At 36.3% G+C, this 19,749-nt stretch overlaps 1 protein-coding gene and 1 pseudogene across 2 annotated transcripts in view; one reads left to right on the top strand and one right to left on the bottom strand.

Annotated features, from left to right (window-relative positions):
- The window catches only part of CTNNA2 (catenin alpha 2), a 1,090,206-nt gene that overhangs the window by 760,754 nt on the left and 309,703 nt on the right, over positions 1 to 19,749 (bottom strand). The window lies entirely within an intron of this gene.
- Positions 1,513 to 19,274, top strand: LOC129073939 (centrin-2-like; annotated as a pseudogene).

Below are 19,749 nucleotides of genomic sequence, written 5' to 3'. Positions count from 1 at the left end.
GGAAGAGAATATTAATGAAACCTGTGTCAGAGAAACAACAGATCTGGGGCTGGATTAGATGTGAAGAATAGAGGCAGAGAAGGTGAAGTTGGCCGTGAGTACTGACACAATACAATTGACAGGTACATATTTGCACAGAGACCTCAAGAGTGGGAATGAAAGGGCGATCATGAACTAGGATGAGACTGCTCCCATGTCAACGGGGTGATATGCACCTGGGGCAGAGAGGACTTGGGAGAAGTGTAAAGAAGCTTCGCATAGCAGAGCATACACAGAAGCATAAAAGCTTCAATAAGCTAGAAGAGTAGAGTTAAGATGACTGATTATTTCATTTAGGGTACAACAATTCATTCAATATTTTCTTTACAGAAATGATTACTTGTGATCTATTAATCAAAACCTAGCTCATTTAAATAAAGTCAATTATGTTATAACATGTGTCCTGTAATGTATCCCAAGAAACAAGAGGGGAAAAAAAACACCTTTTTCAATTTTACAGTCAGATCAGGATATGATGTAACTTGTTCATTTAGTGTTATAGTTATTTGAACCCTTGCGGGGATACTTTTTTACGAGTACTTGGAAAATATGGGCATGTAAGGAAATATATTGCACTGTTGCATTTTTAAAAGAGACTACCATCTATAATGAGTATATCGCCAACCATCTTATTCTTATGCCTATGCACAAATAACTTGATATACATCAACAGACAGGGAGAAACTTAAAAATCCATTACCATGCTGGCACAATAGTGAATTTTCAAGATGCATGGCCCTAGAGGGCTAAATAAACTTTAAGATAGAGGCTGGCAGTTAGGAGATACATATTCAATCTAAGTGTCCCACCCTTGTCACAGACTTATATAAATATCCTCCTCTTCCCCAGCTCCTCAGAAAGACTCATTAGCTGTTTGTTATGTGATCTGGAGAAGAAGGCTAGTTCATTCCCACCTCTGTACAGTGCAGCCAGAAAGAACATTATATACCAAGGCAAGCCTAATGAAATATTGAGAGGGCCACCACAGATAAAAAATAATTAAGTAGAATGGATTTACTTATTTAAAGAAAGGGGAGATTGCCCTGACCAGTGTGGTTCAGTTGGTTAGGAACTGTCCTGCAAAGCAAAACATAGCTTGTTTGATTCCCAGTCAAGGCACAAGCCTGGGTTGTAGGCCAAGTCCCTGGTTGGGGGCATGCGAGAGGCAACCAATTGATGTATCTCTTACACATGGATGTTTCTCTCTCTCCCTTCCCTGCTCTCTAAAAATAAAATAAATAAAATCTTAAAAAAAAAAAAAGGTGAGATTTATTCTGCATATGGAGCCAGAGAGCTACATGGATGATCCCAAATTCTGCAGATTAAATTGATATGAGACATAGCTTGAGTAAGAACAGGGGCACTCTGGTAGGGCAACTCTCAGAACAAAGGCACCTCCTCCCAGCCTATAGGGGAACCGTGCCTAATCTAAATGATTTTCAAGTTCAGGTTTCTACATAAACAGTCATTATAATGGCACCTCAGGTGCTGACCATTTATTTGGTCAGCATTATTGCTTCAAAGCCAATGGGTGCCACACATCAATATAGAGCTATCAGCTTGGGGCCCACGGCAGCAGGCACCCCTGAAAGACGCTCAGAAGATACAAGTATACCTGAGAGGTGAGAAAGAGGAGACCCACATTAATAAATGTGACTCTGCAAAGAGAAATCTCATGCTAAATTCTGAGATTTTTCTCAGATAAATAGATGATTTCATTCAATTTAAATTAAAATTAGAAACTCATTTTAAGCAGAGACAAATAATGTCATGTTATTAAAGATTTAAAAAGAAAAGCAATCCCAAGTAGGCTATAACTTCAATCAGTTTTTTACCCGTATAGTTTTGGGATTACTGAATTAAAACATAAATCTATATTACAAAATGATAAGTGAGTTTATCAGCATAAAATTAGCTATTTTCCCAGGGAAATTGCTTTTTGTATAATACCAAAAACTTTAGCTAAGAAATAGCATGCACATATAGAAGAGGGAAGGGAGCAGTGATGGGAGGATAACAGAGCCACCTATTTCTTTTATAGCCACCATTGTATTCCATCTTCTTTATGTGATTATAGACCTAAGCTCAGAGCACTGTTTGGGCTGCTCAAGCAACTTACCTCTGCTGGAAATAAAAAAAACAGTTAACATCTCCAAATAAGGGACTGACGGGAAATAATAACTATATATACATATATATATATATATATATAATATATATATGCCTCTATATAAAGATTTATTATATAAGTATTATTGTAAGAGCTTTATATATATTAACTTAAGGATTTAGAAATATAATGTTAAAGTCACAAAGATTTAGGGTCACATCTCAATTCCAACCATTAATAAACACATGAGTTTGGCAATGAATCAACCTTTGTCTTTCAGTCCCCTCAACTGTAAATTAGGGGTGAAATGATGACAGCTGCCTTATGCCCTGCAATTTAGGGACGCAGGTTAGAGATGATACATTATTATCATTAATGCCACTGCTACCACTATCACTGCAAATCCTTTCCAGTACAAGAATTGTTGCTGAACTGATTAAAGGATGAAAGTGTATTTTTTGACTTCCTGCCAAGAAGGATGCATAGGTAGATACACTTTGCCTCCTTGCATAACCAAAAGAAGGACAGCAACACATTTAAAAACAGAAACCACCAGAACTGTCAGAAAATCTAATAGTATAGAAGTCTGACAACCAAGAAGCTAAAGAAGAAACATTGATCCAGACTGGTAGAGGGGTGGAGAATAGCAGTCAAGTGGAGAGGACTCGCATCAAGGCAGCAGACAGGGCAGGTGAGGTGGCAGCAGGAGGACTGGGCGGTCCCACATTTGTGTGTGGATAAACTGGAGGAACACCTGGGGAGTAAGACAGACCATGAAACCCAGGGCTCCAGCGCGGGAAAAGAAAGCCTCAAAACCTCTGGCTCTAAAAATCTGTGGGGGTTGCGGTGGCAGGAGAAACTGATAGCCTCACAGTAGAGTCTGTTGGAGAGACCTAGAATATACGCAAACCCAGCCACCTGGGAATCAGCACCAGAAGGGCCCAATTTACTTAGGGGTAGTGGGGGAAGTGACTGAAAGCCAGCCGAGAGCCGAGCAAGAGGCACTGTTCCCTTTCAGACCCTTCCCCCATATACAGCATCATAATACAGCAACCTGGGTTGCCCAGCCCTGGTGAATATCTAAGGCTCCGCCCCTTCCATTGTAACAGGTGTACTGAGACAAAGGAATATGGCCCAATGAAAGAACAGATCAAAACTCCAGAAAAAATACAATTAAGCCATGACAAAAGAGCCAACCTATCAGATGCACAGTTCAAAACACTGGTAATCAGGATGCTCACAGAAATGATTGAGTATGGTCACAAAATGGAGGAAAAAGTGAAGGCTGTGCAAAGTGAAATAAAGCAAAATATACAAGGAACCAACAGTGAAGGGAAGGAAACCAGGACTCAATGATTTAGAGCAGAAAGAAGAAACAAACATTTAACCAGAACAGAATGAAGAAACAAGAATTCAAAAAAATGAGGAGATGCTTAGGAACCAGTAGGACAACTTTGAATGTTCCAACATCCAAAATATAAGGATGCCAAAAGGAGAAGAAGAAGAGCAAGAAATTGAAAACTTATTTGAAAAAATAATGAAGGAGAATTTCCCCAATCTGGCAAAGGAAATAGACTTCCAGGAAGCCCAAGAAGCTCAGAGAGTCCCAAAGAAGTTGGACCCAAGTAAGCACACACCAAGGCACATCATAATTACATTACCCAAGGTTAAAGGTAGGGAAAGAATCTTAAAAGCAGCAAGAGAAAAGGAGAGAGTTACCTACAAAGGAGTTCCCATAAGACTATCAGCTGATTTTTCAAAAGAAGTCTCACAGGCAAGAAGGGATGGAAAGAAGTACTCAAAGTCATAAAAAGGCAAGGACCCATATCCAAGATTACTCTATCCAGCAAAGCTATCATTTAGAATGGAAGGGCAGATAAAGTGCTTCCCAGATAAGGTCAAGTTAAAGAAATTCATCATCACCAAGCCCTTATTATATGAAATATTAGAGAGACATTTAAGAAAATGAAGGTCAAAATTATGAACAGTAAAGTGACAACAAACTCACAACTATCAACAACTAAACCTAAAAAAAACAAAAACAAAAACAAGCTAAGAAAACAACTAGAGCTGGAACAGAATCACAGAAATGGAGATCACATGGAGGGTTATCAGTAGGGATGGGCAAGGAGGATGAGGGGGGAAAAGGTAGGGGAATAAGAAGCACATTTGGTAGGTACAAAATAGATAGGGGGAGATTAAGAATAGTATAAGAAATGGAGAATACAAAGAACTTATACATACTACTAGTGGACATGAACTAAGGGGTGGGGGAATGTTGGCGGGAGTGGGGGCTCAGGGCCGAGGTCAATAAAAGAGAGAAAAAATGGGACAACTGTAATAATATAATCAATAAAATATACTTTTAAAAAAGGATGAAAATGTATTTTTTGGTTGATTCCACTACACATGTACATAATAATTTAGAAGCAGGAAAACATCTGCCCAAAATATGCTTATTACTTATTGCTTTAAGTCAGATGAGACATTTCCCTCTCCCCCAAATATGGGTCTTGTGCTTGGTTTTCAAATCAGTGATTGTCCTGGTTCTCATGTTACCCTAAAGGCATTAGGATGGATAGACAATTTTGCATAAACTTGAGATAATATCAACTCAAATGTGAAATGAAGCAGGACAGTAATGATAACTAAAAGGGATAACGTGCAGAGGACAGTGTCAGCAGCAGACGAGTCATTTAGGAAGCAGATCATGAACCAATAACATGAATGCCATAGGTCTCACTCTTTGATGGGCAACCCTGCATTCAAGGTAAGCAATCTTTAAATATTTGGCAAATGAACTGCTGAAAACCTGAGATGCAAGGAAAAAACTAGGTTCAGAGAAGGCAGAGTGAAGAAATGGAAAACTCAGAAAGTCGATGGTTCTAGGTGCTAATTAGGGTTTAACTGGTGCTGTCTTCACACTCTTTCAGCAATGGCAGGCTCTGGGCTTGTTCCCCAGAATCAAAAGATGGAGGAACTACAGTGAGAAATGAAATGAGGAGAAATGCAAGCCACAGAGCCAGTGGAATGAAATAACCAGAAGTAGAGTACATTAAGACATAAGAAGCTAGGTAGGAAAATTACAACATTCCTACCATACTTTGTGCAGTAATTTACATTGTCAATCTTTTGTTTATAAAATAAAGATTGCTCCTTTTGAGAACTGAAAAATGCAGACAATTAAAGAGAACCAAATAGCATACACTATTCCAATAACCAAAGACAACCACCAGGGAACATTTGATGAGCTGTCTTCTAGAAAGTTCTCTATGCCTATATTTTTAAACAGTAGTTATAATATATAATATTATAACTGCATATTCTCTTTTGTCTAATTACATATATTTTCCTTTGTCTAATTACATAAATCATATGGCATAGAATATTTAACATTCTTGCAATTTCCTTCATTACATGGTTCGTAGAGCAATGAGAGAAAAGAGCAAGAAATTCCAATCCTCTTAATGAAGGTTTGTTTCCTCTTCACAATATCCTATGTCTGCCTCAAAATCTTTTTCTCACATATTTTCCTCAAGGTACAAATCTTAAAGGATACTGAGAAATAAATCCTGTATAGCAATGCAGGAAAATGCTATATGTTTTTAGAGAGAGAAAAAAAAAAAAAAGATTAGTGAGGTATAATACCTGACCACAGTTTTCCAAAGTCTTGTCTAGTTCTGTTTCCTAAACTGCACCATCACTGAGCCACACTCTCTCAAAGCCAGTGCAGGAATAATCAAATCTTATGATAACAATTGAGTAGACAGTGGACGTCTCCTGAATGTTTTATCACTTTGATTATGTTGTAGAGTCTGTAAGACAATGCCATGCTTGAAAGCCACTTACTGCAATGGTTAGCTAATTTTCAAAGCATGGTGGGAAAATACTTATGTTCATTTGAGATAAAGCAAACTAAAATGTTAAATGAATGGTCAATGCGGAAAACGCCACAGAAGTTGTAATGTTATCAGAGACAACATTGGATCATGCCTCTTGGTTCCTTTTTAGAAGTCACAGTTGAGCGCTCCTTTGATAAGAATCATGCAGAATCGGGTAATATGTAGGAAAGGATGACTTGAGCAGGTGTTGATAAAGCCAAGGGCCTCTAAACTCACCACATTAGCAAATACTGTTTGAGGCTGATTCCAGCACCAAGAGGATGGTTCCCACAAGGAGATTCAAGTTTTCTTTCATTTGAAGATTCTATTAGGTTTTGTCTATTTGCAGTTAATATATTAATATGTGCTCTCTGATCTCATTCCTAATAAGTAAAGTCCTTTATTTAGAATTCAAAGTGTGCCAAGGTTCGTTTCAATAGCTTGACATGGTTTAATTCAATTACTGCTCTATAAAATAAATACTTACATTGTCACCATTTATACCAAAGGAAACAGAAAAGAGAAAGTGAAGATTACTTAGCTAAAGTCAAACAGCTGATAAGTGATTCTGGTGGGGCCAGAATTCAAAGCCAGTCTGGCTCTAGAGTCTATGCTCTTAACAAGAGTGCTTTAGAAATATCTTTAAATTCTGCTTACTGTATTAAAATGATCTGTTTACATATCTCTGTCTGGACCTATCCTGTAAGTTGAAGGCTTATATATTATTTTATTTGGTAAGTAGAGTATTATAAGGAAAGAAGGGAGAGGGGAAGAGAGGGAGAAAGCAAGAAAAGCAAAGGAGGGGAGGGAGGGAGGAAGGAAGGAAAGAAGGAAGGAAGGAAGGAAGGAAACTAAATAAACAAAGACATTTCTCCAAATATTCTCAGGCTCCACCACTCCCTCCTGTCTCCTGTTAGGGCTGATTTATGACTGCCTGTGCCTACATATTCAATACATTTCAGTCTTTACCTCTTTCCCAAGACCGTAAGCTTGGTCAGAATGGGAACCATAACTGTAGCATATTGATTTCTTTATTCCTAGTATTTAACATATATTTGACAAGGCACATTTCCTTAACTATTGGGAGGAGCAAAGGAAGGCTTGCCTTCCTTATATTTTGAAACGTATCAAATTAATGCTGAAGCATGGAGAAAGTACAAAAGAAATCCTGAATGCTACACACTTCATAGTGAAATAATGATTTGAATATTTTCTTCCTTTTTTTTTTAACTGGGCTTGTAAGTTCAGCAAGCAGTCTGGAAACTATAACACTGAGAAAGGCGGGTGATAGTAGAAGCAAGTAACTCCTTTGTTCCTCCTTAGTTTTGCTATCAAGAGAAAAGAACTGTTAAAATGTTTTTGGAAACAATCAAGAATTTGGGAGAGCGATGTATGCATTTCACCCCAGGGTGGTTAGGACTCAAATTCATGATTAGGGGAAAAGATTGACAATCAAAATTTTCTAAGGCTCGGGGATGATGAATGCATTCATGTATTTTCTGAAGCAAAATCTGCATTAAATAATAGACCTCATGCCAATCCTCTCATTTCTAGCACTGAATAGTTCAGATGCTTCAGTTATCAAAAAGTAAGGTATCTGTGGCCTAAATATGTGAAATTGAGAAGACAGCCTTATATGTTTATTTTTTTAAGCACATATCATGCAAACCCCTTCAAAACCATGAAAATATTATAAAATGAGAATGTTGCTTTTTCATCTGTCTTTCCACCAAGGGTACTCTTTGGTATAGGACTCTTTATCTTTCTTCGTTTCTCCAAGGAGACCTCTGAGCAAATGAGCCATTACATGAGAAAGGAGAGGAGGCTGATGGTCCGCTGTCTCTGAAGTGATTGCGGGACTGGAGAGTTTCTGACCTGGGAGGGCCTTCCTCGTGCACCATTCAACAACTCACTCTCCTCTCATAGATAAAGACACAGAAGCCAACTGGAGAATGACCTGCCAGATGGAGGTCAGGCAGCCAGGTGAGGCCAGAATCCCACTTTCCTTCCATGTGGCCTTCTTTCAGCCCTGCCTCAGGCACTAGAGCTTCTCTGAAGACAGAGGTGCATCCTCATTTGGCCAGGCCCAGGATTCCTTGTCAAGGTGGGAACCTGACTCTGATCCAATGCAGTTTTCCCTGTATCAAGATACGTTCAGTATGCAAAAGCACTATAAATGTCAGTCACTGATGATTAAGTGTATTGAATGTTATGAGCTATTAAGCATCGTTAGAGACAGTAATGTGCCACCTTGCAGAAGGCACAGATCATTAAGCATATGGATTTTAATTATTTCAGCTGTAGCCTTTTCCTGGGTTGGAAGGAGAGGGTATAAGGTAATTTTGCATTGTTGTAGCCAGAAAAATTATTAAGCTGCAATATGGCATACTTCACAAATGAGGTCTTCACAAAGACCAGTTAAATGTACAATAGCAAGAGTCATATTCCATAAAAAGGTGATTATTGTCCTGGGCTTGAATACAGCGGAATACCATAAACTTGGAAACAATAAATAGTGATATGCTAAGCATAAGAGAAAAATGGAGTACAGAAGATAAATATAGGTCCAAATGTCACAATATCTTTATAAAATTAAGAAAAATATTGATGAACATGTAACTTTTATTGTGCAATGAAAGTGTTTCTGAAATAAGTATACTATATCAAATATATAATTAAAGAAAGTTTATTGAAAGAAATTAAAGCAGACTATGCCATTCAAATGCTAAAGTGTGATCATTCTGGTTTTTTCACTTTCAAACCAGTAAAGGAAATCAGTTTCTTCCATGTGCATAACTTAATTGAGCTGTAATTTTATAGCGCTATTTACCAGGTTCATGATACCAATTACTTGGAACACTTTTTGTGTTGTTTCTAGGTTTAAAAATGCGTAGAAGAGCTTTCTATCCATAATCAACTCTTCCCATTATGAGGATTATTCCTGTGTTTTCATTTAGCCAGAGACTACTTTAGGAAATGTTGCCTTTCTATTTTACAGTAGAGCAATTTCAAGCACAGCGTATTTATCTGCAGCCTCTATGGTGCCTTTATTTATGCTTCCTTTATATTTTTCTTTGCATTTGTATGTTAGCTCATATGAAATCAGTGATGTATTTTTTTAGTTGTACTAATGACAAATTTGAAATACCATAGTAACTTAAAAATACATTTGTACATAAACAGAGTATCAAGACATCCAAATGGTTATAAAAAGGCTTAAATTATATGGACTAACTTGGGGACAGTCAGTTGTGAATTTGTGAAATCATATCAAAAACAGAAGGTTATTAAAAAATTAACTACAGTGGTAAATTGCAGCAAATAAAACTCAGAGTCAACAGTCCCAGCTTCAGGTCTGAATTCTGTCCCTAGTTGGCTGCATGACCTTGATCTGAGCGAGCCATGTAAGGTTCTTGATACTTGTCTTTCTTTATTCCTCTATTGGGCAGCTTTAGCCATGTCTCTGAGAGGTGGCAGAGATTGGCTACCTCTCTCAAGCTCCCTAGTAGATTGATTAATTGAGTGCAAAATATAGGTGGGAATGTCCCAGACAAATACAGTGCTCATTGGTAATTATTTCCTTGGTCCCATACTGGGCAGGTCTGGATCAACAGTGAGATTTCAGCATTTCTCTCTGTCCTCTTTACATCAAGCCCTAAATTAAAAGTGAATTTGAGTATTCTGGGACCCCTTTCTTGTGGATGATTCAGTTTTCTCTAAGATTTCCAAATGAAAGAAATCCCACCTTATCATACCATTTTCATGAACTTGGGGGGAATAAAAGAGAAACAAAGAGAAGATTACAGGAAATCCATGAATTTTAATCTTTTCTTTCCTTCCACTGTAAATGTGATCCACTACCTCTGTCAAAATAAGGTAGGGTATCCAAAATATTAAGAAACAGAGGACAAAACTATTTTTTAAAAAGCAGACTAATTAAATTTGCAAATGATATGCTCAATGTTTTTTCTTCAGCCTCCAGACATCACTTCTTATAAAGAACATAACCATTTAAAGCGATAAAGGAATCATTAAACTGAAAAAAGTAGGATAAATGACCTCTTTTTAGATACTCTTTGGTCAGTTGGACCCATCCTCAGACCCAGTGCCAGCCTCAGTCTTCACGTCTTTCGCAGGCTGCTCCCAAGCACAGGGGGGCCTAGTCTGTCTTCCTAGGGTTTATTTCTTTTAAAGCATATGAGGGAAATTGCAATAAATAACTTGAAAAATTGTCCCCTAGGCCCTTGCCAGTAAAGGTAACTGCCCAGTCCCAGAGTAAACATATTACTTGCTACAAATTAATAAACTCATGCTGAGAGTACTAATTTAAACTCCCACGTAGGCCTGCCTATAAAGAGAGAATATTCTGATCATGCTCAAGTTAGTACTCCACTCTGTATGGCAGAATAATGATAGTAAACTAACACAAGATATTAAAACAACTATTGATAATGACGTTTAATTCTTACCTCACTTGCATATTATGGAGATAGGGTGATTGGCCAGCCACTACCCTGGGGCATGGCTGAGAGATGCCTGTGGTAAGTATGGGAACTAGTTTTGAACAATGACCTGAAGTTGATCTTCACACCAAAAGAAGTTTAAAGGAAAGGATGGAGAAGAGAATACTGATGTCAAAGAACCCGTAGGCATGAATAATTTATTTTAAGAGACAGAGAACCTAAATAGTACAGAGCACTACTTGGGCTTAACATGCAAATTTTTAAGCTGTCTCCGTAGCATCTATGAATTGAAGACTAGGTCATGCAGGTATACTGGACAAGAGACAGTGGTAGCCCAGGCTGATTCAGTCTGAGCCCACGGTGAGGTCACCACTGACTCCCTGGGTCCAAGGCTGTTACTAAGGTGGAAAAAGAGGCCTGTATGAACCTACCCTTTCCAGGATGAACTATAGAAACAATGGGCAGTCCACTGTATTTAATTCTCAAGACAGGTTGTGGGTTCAATAATTTTTAAGAGATTCATTTGTTATCTTCTCACAATTCCGAGTTAAAGAATCTTTTCAGGTATAAATGCATGAGCTTGCAAAAGCTTGTCACATAAACTACCACCAAGGATGCCCTATTTAGATACTGCAGTATCTAAAACCTTTGGCATGAAGAGCCAGCAAAGCCTGTAAATGGAACCATTTACAGAATTTAGCCTTAAGGCTTCTTTTGTTTCCTGTGCTGCTCCACATTTTAATTACATTTGAGAATCCCCAAACCTACTAATTTTCAATAATCAACAGATGTAGATTGAGATCATTTCCCAAAATGGCAGCATTGTAAAAAGCTATTTTGTCCTACTCTGTGTGGATCTCTTCAATGTAATTAATGTTACTTTTTGCTTCTAGTTACCTTTAGCTCACCTCCTTTAGCAGAGACTAAGAATAGGTGACTACATGATCTCAAGAACCTTTTCCAGTTCCAGAAACTAATGCAAAATACAGTAACAGTAATTATTTATAAAATGCCTATCATGTACCAGACACAATGCTAAGCACTTTACATATCTGATCTTACAATATTTATAGTAAGATGGACTACAGTATCTCCATTTCAATGATAAATGAAAGTATAGCTTAGCTTAAAAACATTTATTAATTTGTCCAATGTCAACTTTAACTTTAGGATTTGAATCTAAGGCTGCTGGACTTAAAGTCTGTGATATTGTGAACCTTGATGTTCTAAGCCAAGGGTCTATGGTAAGAACAAAAATCTAAAACAAAATATAGTGAGGATAATGATGATAGCAGTAGTGACTAGTGCTAATCCTGACATAGTGCTTATTCAGTGCTACATACTGTCCTAGGCACTGCTTTTACTCCTCTAACCCTCATGAAAATTCAGTGAGGTAGGTATTATTCCTATTTTATTGATAAGAAAACTGAGTCAAGTAATGATTAATTAATTTGCCAAAGGCTAAAATAACTAGGTAACAGAAGGAGGATTTTAACCTAGAAAGTCTAACTTACAGATGTTGGGATTTAACTAATTCTAAGAAAATGTGCATGGTTCTATGTCTAGCAAAACAAAACAAAAAAAAATAGTAACAAAAAATATCGTTATAACAACAATAATATGGTTAAAGCACTGATGGCAAATGTACACATCTTTAATTATGGAGTGGCAGTATTCTGAAACTGATCTTTAAAATAAAATTTGGACACTAAAATCATGCTCTTATGTACCCTAATTTTACAGAACTAGGACAACATTTAAACAAAAAATTATGAGGGGGTAAATAAAGCAGGAAGGGTATAAAAAGGGAAGAAAATCTCCATCTTTCATTGTAAAATCAGACATCTAAGCACTTATGCATGTCCTGATTCATAGATGTCCAACTAATAATACTGTGGCTACCATGTGGATAATTTAGAAACAACTTTAGAAACTTCTTAAACCTGAAAATAGCCAACTGTCCAAAAGTAAGAAAAACATGACTTATTTCAGACTGTAGAGTGTAAAGCTTAGCATTGTGATGCCTCCTCCGGTCACCATTTCCTCGTTACGACTGTAGAAACATGTAAAGGGCTGCTGACTGTGAGTAAAAAGGATACATGCTGTTTTTTTTTATGGATTAATAAAAAAAAAGCACACCACTGATAGACAGACAACAGTATGATCATTACCAGAGGGAAATGGGGGTGGGGAGAATTAGAAGAGGGTAAAAGGGGGATAAATGGTGACGGAAGGAGGCACGGCATAGGTAGTGAACACATAGCACAATATACCGATGACGCATTACAGAATTGTACACCTTAAATCTATATAATTGTATCAATCAAAGTAACCCCAATAAATTCAATTAAAAAAATTAAGACCTGAAACTTTTTGGGAAAAAAATAAATAAAAGCATACCAGATAGTAAAATAAGAAATCAATAATCATTTATAAAGATTAGTCTGCTTTGAACCTATTATTCACATGCATGTCCAATAATTATAAAGCAAAAGAAGCAATAAAAAATAACTGATACTTCATCACATGACAGCTTTAATATTTTTGAATTCCCACATTCTTAAAAAGTACACATTTAGCATTTCTCACTGTTAAATTGATGTCATCTATTAGCTACCTTCAATCAGAACGTGTGCCTCCTCTGAGACTTAGGCTTAATAGCCTTTACATATGGCCACTAAAAATAAAAGTAAAAACATTAATAGTATTAATACTCTTCTAGCAAAATATTAAGTAATAAATTATCAGTAGGAGTAGCTCTTAAAATAATTGTGTTTTGTCTCTGAAAACATAGCAGTGAAGAATCTGGGCTGAGACTTCTTGAGCTCAAATTCCAGTTCAGACATATTTTATTCCTTGCATGACCTTGTGAAAATTACTTAACCTCTCTAAGACTCATGATTAAAATGAGTAAAATCACAAGCCATGTCCAAAATTTAGTGAAAAAAAAAATGAGAGGAAATGAGAGATTGAATAGCAAATAATATATCTCTAAGACACATTTAAATGCATGTAAAACACAGCAAAAATTCTTATAAATGGGCAATACCAGAGCAAAAAAAAAAAAAGAAAGAAAAAATTTCAACCTTCAAATCAAAATGGTAAACTGATTTTGAAGCACTGACAATCTTAGAGTTATAGTGAATCACAATAGTTAAGAATCCAGTTTTAATGGCTACGCATGGGAAAGAAAAATATCTTGACCCTTGCAAGGAGTGGAACTGTAATGCTGTCCACACAAAATAAAATGTGGATTCTTTAAGTGCTGTATCAGTGAAAATATTAACTAGAAAAATAATACGTGTCCTTTGACAAACAGAAAGGGTAAAAGCAAACCAACAAACAAAACTTGTCTATACCAGTTTTAAAAAATTAGGTGGTTTCATGTATAATTAATAATGATATTTTATTAGCAGCATGTGATCCGCATGTATTTTTAGGAAACTCATTTACACTGCCAGAATATACTGGGAAGTTAGATCGGAGAAATTATTTTAAGAATAGTTTCAGAATGATGGTATCTGGGGGTTCTTGTGAGAAGCAAAATCAAATGTTGTTTGGAAGGAAGCACAGGACTCCCTAAAATAAGGCTTCATAAAAAATGAGTATACATTTCAAATATAGGACACTATAGATATGCTTAGTGGCAGAATAATGATCTTAAAGAAACTAGCAATTAAAGAAATTAACATTTAAAGAACTTCAGATAATGAAACTATAATATATAAAATAAACAATAAATATTTTAAAGTATTTATAGAACTAGAATATGAGTTCAAAAACACAAATGATGCTCTGAGCCAAATAATATTTCTTTAAATAACAAAAATTAAATCTCAAGGAAAGATTAAATAATAGATTAGTTACAACTAGTAAGAAAGCCAGTGAAATGGAAGGCAGCTGAAGAAATTAACTAAAACAAAACACAATAAAAGGCCATATAATCAAAGAAATTACATATAAGCAAAATAGATACATAGAGAATATAGAGAAATTTTCTAATATAAATCTAATCAGAGTTGAAAAGAAGAGAACAAAAAGAGTGCAAAAGAGTCAGTTCTTGTGAGGTCATTGCTGAGAATGTTCCAGATTTCAATAAATGAACAAAAACTCTGATTCAGGAAGACCAACACACACCAACCAAGATAAATAAAAAGAAGTCCACACCTGATCACTTCATAGTAAAACTGAAGACAATGAAAGTGAAACAAAAGATCCTAGTTTAGCTAGACAGACAGAACAACTACAACATAATGACAAATTATATTGACAGCATCCTTCTCAATGGTAAAATGGAAGCAAAAAGACAGTCCATAATATCTTCAACATGTTGGAAAAAAAAAACCAAGCAAACCATAAATATATACCTAGTTAAAATATTTTAAGTAAGAGCAAAATGAACGCAGTTTCAGAAAAATATGAGACAGCTTAATGCCAAGCATCTCTATAAAGGAACCATAAAAATGTATATATCATGAAGAAAGACTGAGATTCAGAAGAGAATGAATTTAAAAGATTAGTGAAATAATATGAATAAATAACTTAGCCCCATTTGTAGCTAGCCAATAGTAAACAATACAAAATGGGACCAAATAATAAGACCAATAGTGGTGGTAACGCACAGAACTAGTAGTCACTTGTAATAGTATATTTTCTAGAAAGATGTTTAATAATGGTAATATGGCTTGTAGTCTCTAACCTTCTCCTTATACCTAATATCAGTAGTGGGAGTCTATCCTACCAACATACATGTGATTTCAACATCTAACCTTGTCTTCATCTAAAATGTAGGTTCTAAATGAAATTCATGTCAAAGTACTACCAATTCAATCTCATCAGTATTTTAAATAATTACATAGTCCCCCAAATTTCCAAAGCCATTATCCTAACCAAACTCTTAACGTAACACCCAAAACTTTACAGTCAGCCTCCAGTCTCTATGCTTATGTTCTTTCTATCCATCCAATGCTTAGCAGCAAAAATTGTCATTAGCCATATCATGAGAATCAAGGCCTATTATAATCATTAATCAGAGTATGTTCTTACATTAAATCAAGAATACTAACATATAATTTTAAAGAGATTATCCTCCTTCTTATCTGCTATTCAAATAGAGTCCCTTAGTGCTTTAGTTTATACTACACTTTGGCATGGAAAACCTTCTAGCTTTTACTGAAGCATGACATTCTACTTTCTGCCTTCATATCCTTGCTCTGCTTTCCCTGTCTATCCCCTGTCGACAGTCTTATTTTCATGGTTGGTGTAAGCCCCACTTGTCTAAACTAATTTTCATTCCCTTAGCTGTGGAAGCTAGGTTACATACTCTTAGTTATTCCAAATAATACTCTGTCTTTTAAATCCTCAATTAAATATTAATGAGTATAATTTTTAAATTGATTGCATTTTATTCATTTATAATTAAAATATTAGTCTATTTAATAAATATAGCATAACTTTATTAAATGAAATCTTGTTTTTTCACTATTCTGGGTAACAGGGAAAGAACCAATCAATATAGGGGATTTGATCAAGTGGTATCATAATAAATATTTAAAATTGGCCCTAATCACAAACATCTTAGAATAAACCTTGCATAACATTATTCTTTTTTCTTTAAGCTTGGCAATTTTTGAAAAATAAAATGAACTTCCTTTGGAAATTACAAAGGTCTGAACAATAAAGCTTTTGGAAGAGCTGGATTATTTCCCCATAGACTAAAACTATATTTTCAAACATCGATTTTTTTAAAAACACCTCTTCCCACTTTCTAATCATAAATTATGAAGAGAGTCTATATTGGGAACTGGGGAGTAAGAAGATAATGAATGGACTAGGAAAGAAAAAAGTTGGTCCCTTATATCCTCCCCACATACACCTAAAAAAAGAAAATCACACAAAGCATTTTCCAATCTACATCCCTATGCTCAGCATTGGTAAATAATGTGTTATGAGTTGAACTATGCCCACCTCCCAAAACATATGTCAAAGTCCTAACCTCCAGTACCTATGATTGTTATCTTATTTGCAAAGAAAGACTCTGCATAAATGTGATCAAGTTAGGATGAGATCATATCGAATAAAGGTTGCCTTGATCCAATGTGGCTGGCATTCTTATGAGAAGAGAAGAGACCAGATAACAGACACTTGAGGGCAGAACACCATATGGGGACAGAGGCAGAGACTGAACTACTAAAGCTGCAAGTCAGGATATGCCAAAGGTTGCCAGCAAAAGAGCAGAAGCTAGGGAAGGGCAAGGAAGGATTACCCCCTCCAGGTTTCAGAGGGGCCATGGTCTTGCCAAAACCTTGATGTTGGATATCTAGTCTCCACAAATGTGAGAGACTACATCTCTGCTGTTTGAAGTGACCCAGTTTGTGGTACCTTCCCTTATTGCAGCAGCCCTAGGAAACTGAGAGAAAAGGAGATAGATGTACTTCCTTTGTGAGAAATGCTGAATTGTAAAAACTATTTTTTAATGTATTCTGCATCTCAGCTTTGGTGTTAGATCAGCCTCCAAGCTGGCCCACAAGAGTTTGAGTGAAAGCCAGTCAAATTCACTGTCATAGTAAAATTTAGTCATCCAGGTACCAGCTTTCCAGAATGTCAAGTTTCTCTCATGACTGCTGACCCAAAAGTAGGCTGTGTTGCAATGTAATCAATTTAAGGAGTAAAAAGCAGCCTCCCTGAGTGTTGAGGGAAAGAGACATATTGCCAAGAGGATCTGATGCTCCAAAGATTAAACCCAATGGGCTTTGAATGGCCGTCATGCTCTGATTGACGGGAGTTGTCTGTGAAAAGCCTTCCCCTCCATGCAAGGCTGGGAAGTGAGCCAGAGGTGGCAGGAGGCAGAAGAAACAGGAAACAGGAAAATTGGAGATCTACAGTGACAGCAATTAGAAATGATATTAGAAACAATGCTGTGGCAGTGAGCAGTGGACACTGCACTGCATGAGTCAACGTGGAAAGTCAGAGACAAAGAGAGGCAGTTCTGTAGCATGGAACATATCATGCACATATCTTTAGGCCTCACCTCTAACATCTCACTCTCTCTGAGACACACAGAAGACATGGGTCAGCGTGGCCCCATATGTTAGCAAATATGCAGGTTGATACTGCCTGGAAGCTAGTAAAATAGGCACCCATAGGAGCAAGCCAAGCTAAGGGGATACGAACCATGCAGTAGCTCACTGTACTCAGTAACTGTGGTAGTCACTCCAAAGAAGACTTAAAAATGACTGAAATGTTTGGTAATTTTCCTGTCTTTCTTGGTGGATTAATTCTATCTACAAATCTCATTGCTATTTCAAATATAAAGTTACATTAGTAATATGATTGAAAGATGAAAAACAGATCCATCAATTAATTCGGTACATAATACTTTTAAGCAAATAAACATGGGAGTTTTACTGTTATTTTTCTAGGATTCCAATTAATGTCAAACATTAAAAGTTCTTTATAAACAGATCATGGCCTAGTGTAATACTTGTAACTTATCTTTAATATTCCAAAAATAATTCCAGTGGTATTTGTTGAATTATACTATTACTTAGTATCCATTATATGCCAGGTACTAAGCTAACTGAGTGCCAATAGTGCTTAATGTATATCTATCTCCAAAACACCTAAGGTCTAATAAATATTTATACATAATCAAAATTTTCCCTGGGGCCCTGGGAAAACTGAAATGACAAATAATATTGAAAAAATGTTAAGTCAAGCAGATAATTATAAATATGATCAAATGATTTTATCAAGATAAGAAATATAATTTAGAAAGGACGGTTTCTTTAGTATTTCAGTCATTGTCTAGGAAATACACACAATGTATTCTACTTGTTGCAAACGTATATGAAGAAGTAAAAAGAGATAATAATCTGAAGCCTAATTCATGTCAGTTATTGTCTCAGGAAAATAGATTCCAAGGCAATAACCAGCACTATATTAGATTAGGTATTTATTAGAAATGCAACCAAAATCCAAGTATAACATGGAAGTTCGTGTTTATGATGATGTCTTTGAGGCATTAAAAAATTTTTACAGATAAACATTATAAAATTTTATTACTATAGTCATTTAAAATAAAACAAAAAAACCCTAAACCATAAATTCCCAAGAATAAAACTAACTTAAAGAATGAAGACCTTTAGAGAGGAAATTATAAAACTACTGAAATATATAAAACAAAACATGAGGGGGGATGAGAATCGTGCAGAGTTAGGTGTATGTCAGTTGACATAACAATGGGCGGTGGAGTCTTTTGACCACGGCCTCTAACTTTTAGAAGGCAAACATGGCATCACAGGTCCAGCAAAAAAGAATGAGTCCTAAGCCAGAGATTACTGCATGAAGAGCAGACACAGGAAATCCGGCAAATCGTTGATCTCTTTGGTACTGATGCAAATAGGACTATGATGTTAAGGTGGCAGGAAGGGCACTGGGCTTTGAATTCAAGAAAGAAGAGATTACGAAAATGGCAAGTGAAACTGATAAGGAAGGAGCAGGAAAAATGAACTTTTAATGACTTTTTGACTGTGATGACTTAAAAAATGTCTGAGAAAGATACCAAAGAAGAAATCCTGAAAACTTTCAAGCTCTTTGATGATGATGACATGGGGACAATATCGTTCTACAATCTAAAACCCCTGGCCAAGGAATTGGGCGAGAACCTCACTGATGAGGAGTTGCAGGAAATGGTTGATGAAGCTGACGGAGATGGAGATGGAGACAGAAGTCAATGAGCAAGAGTTCCTGCACGTCAGGAAAAAGACCAGCCTCTATTGAGATTATTCTCTTCTTTTCTAGGGCAACAGACATAACTAGATTTAGTGTCTGCCATTGTGTGAAACCTGGTTTTTGAGAACACCAACTATTCTTCCCCACTGACCTCCCTGTATAACTTTAGTAACAACCTCAAATCTATTTTAGACGTTTGTGAATGTTCTTTGACAGTAAAGTTCTTTGTGAGGTGAGCTGCTGCTTACTTTAATTCCCCACAGCAGAGCCAGAGTACATTAAAGGGTCTGAAAGCTTTCACCCACATGCTGTTCTGCTTTGTATCGCTTCACTCTTGTCATTCATTCCCACATTTATGTCACCACAGAAGGACTTCTCAGACAAGCACATGTTGCACCTGTGTTACCATAGCAGTGGGCATCTCTTAGATGTTTCTGATTTTCATTGACACTTGAGTGCAGCTTTCTCTTTTAAAATAAATTCAGTGAACTTTCTCACTTGCATTTGGATGTGTTTTTGTTAT

Source organism: Pteronotus mesoamericanus, unplaced genomic scaffold (genome assembly GCF_021234165.1).
Source record: "Pteronotus mesoamericanus isolate MK-2021 breed Mesoamerican mustached bat unplaced genomic scaffold, CSHL_Meso_final contig_44, whole genome shotgun sequence".
NCBI lineage: Eukaryota > Metazoa > Chordata > Mammalia > Chiroptera > Mormoopidae > Pteronotus > Pteronotus mesoamericanus.
This window is presented reverse-complemented; position numbering and strand designations above follow the sequence as displayed.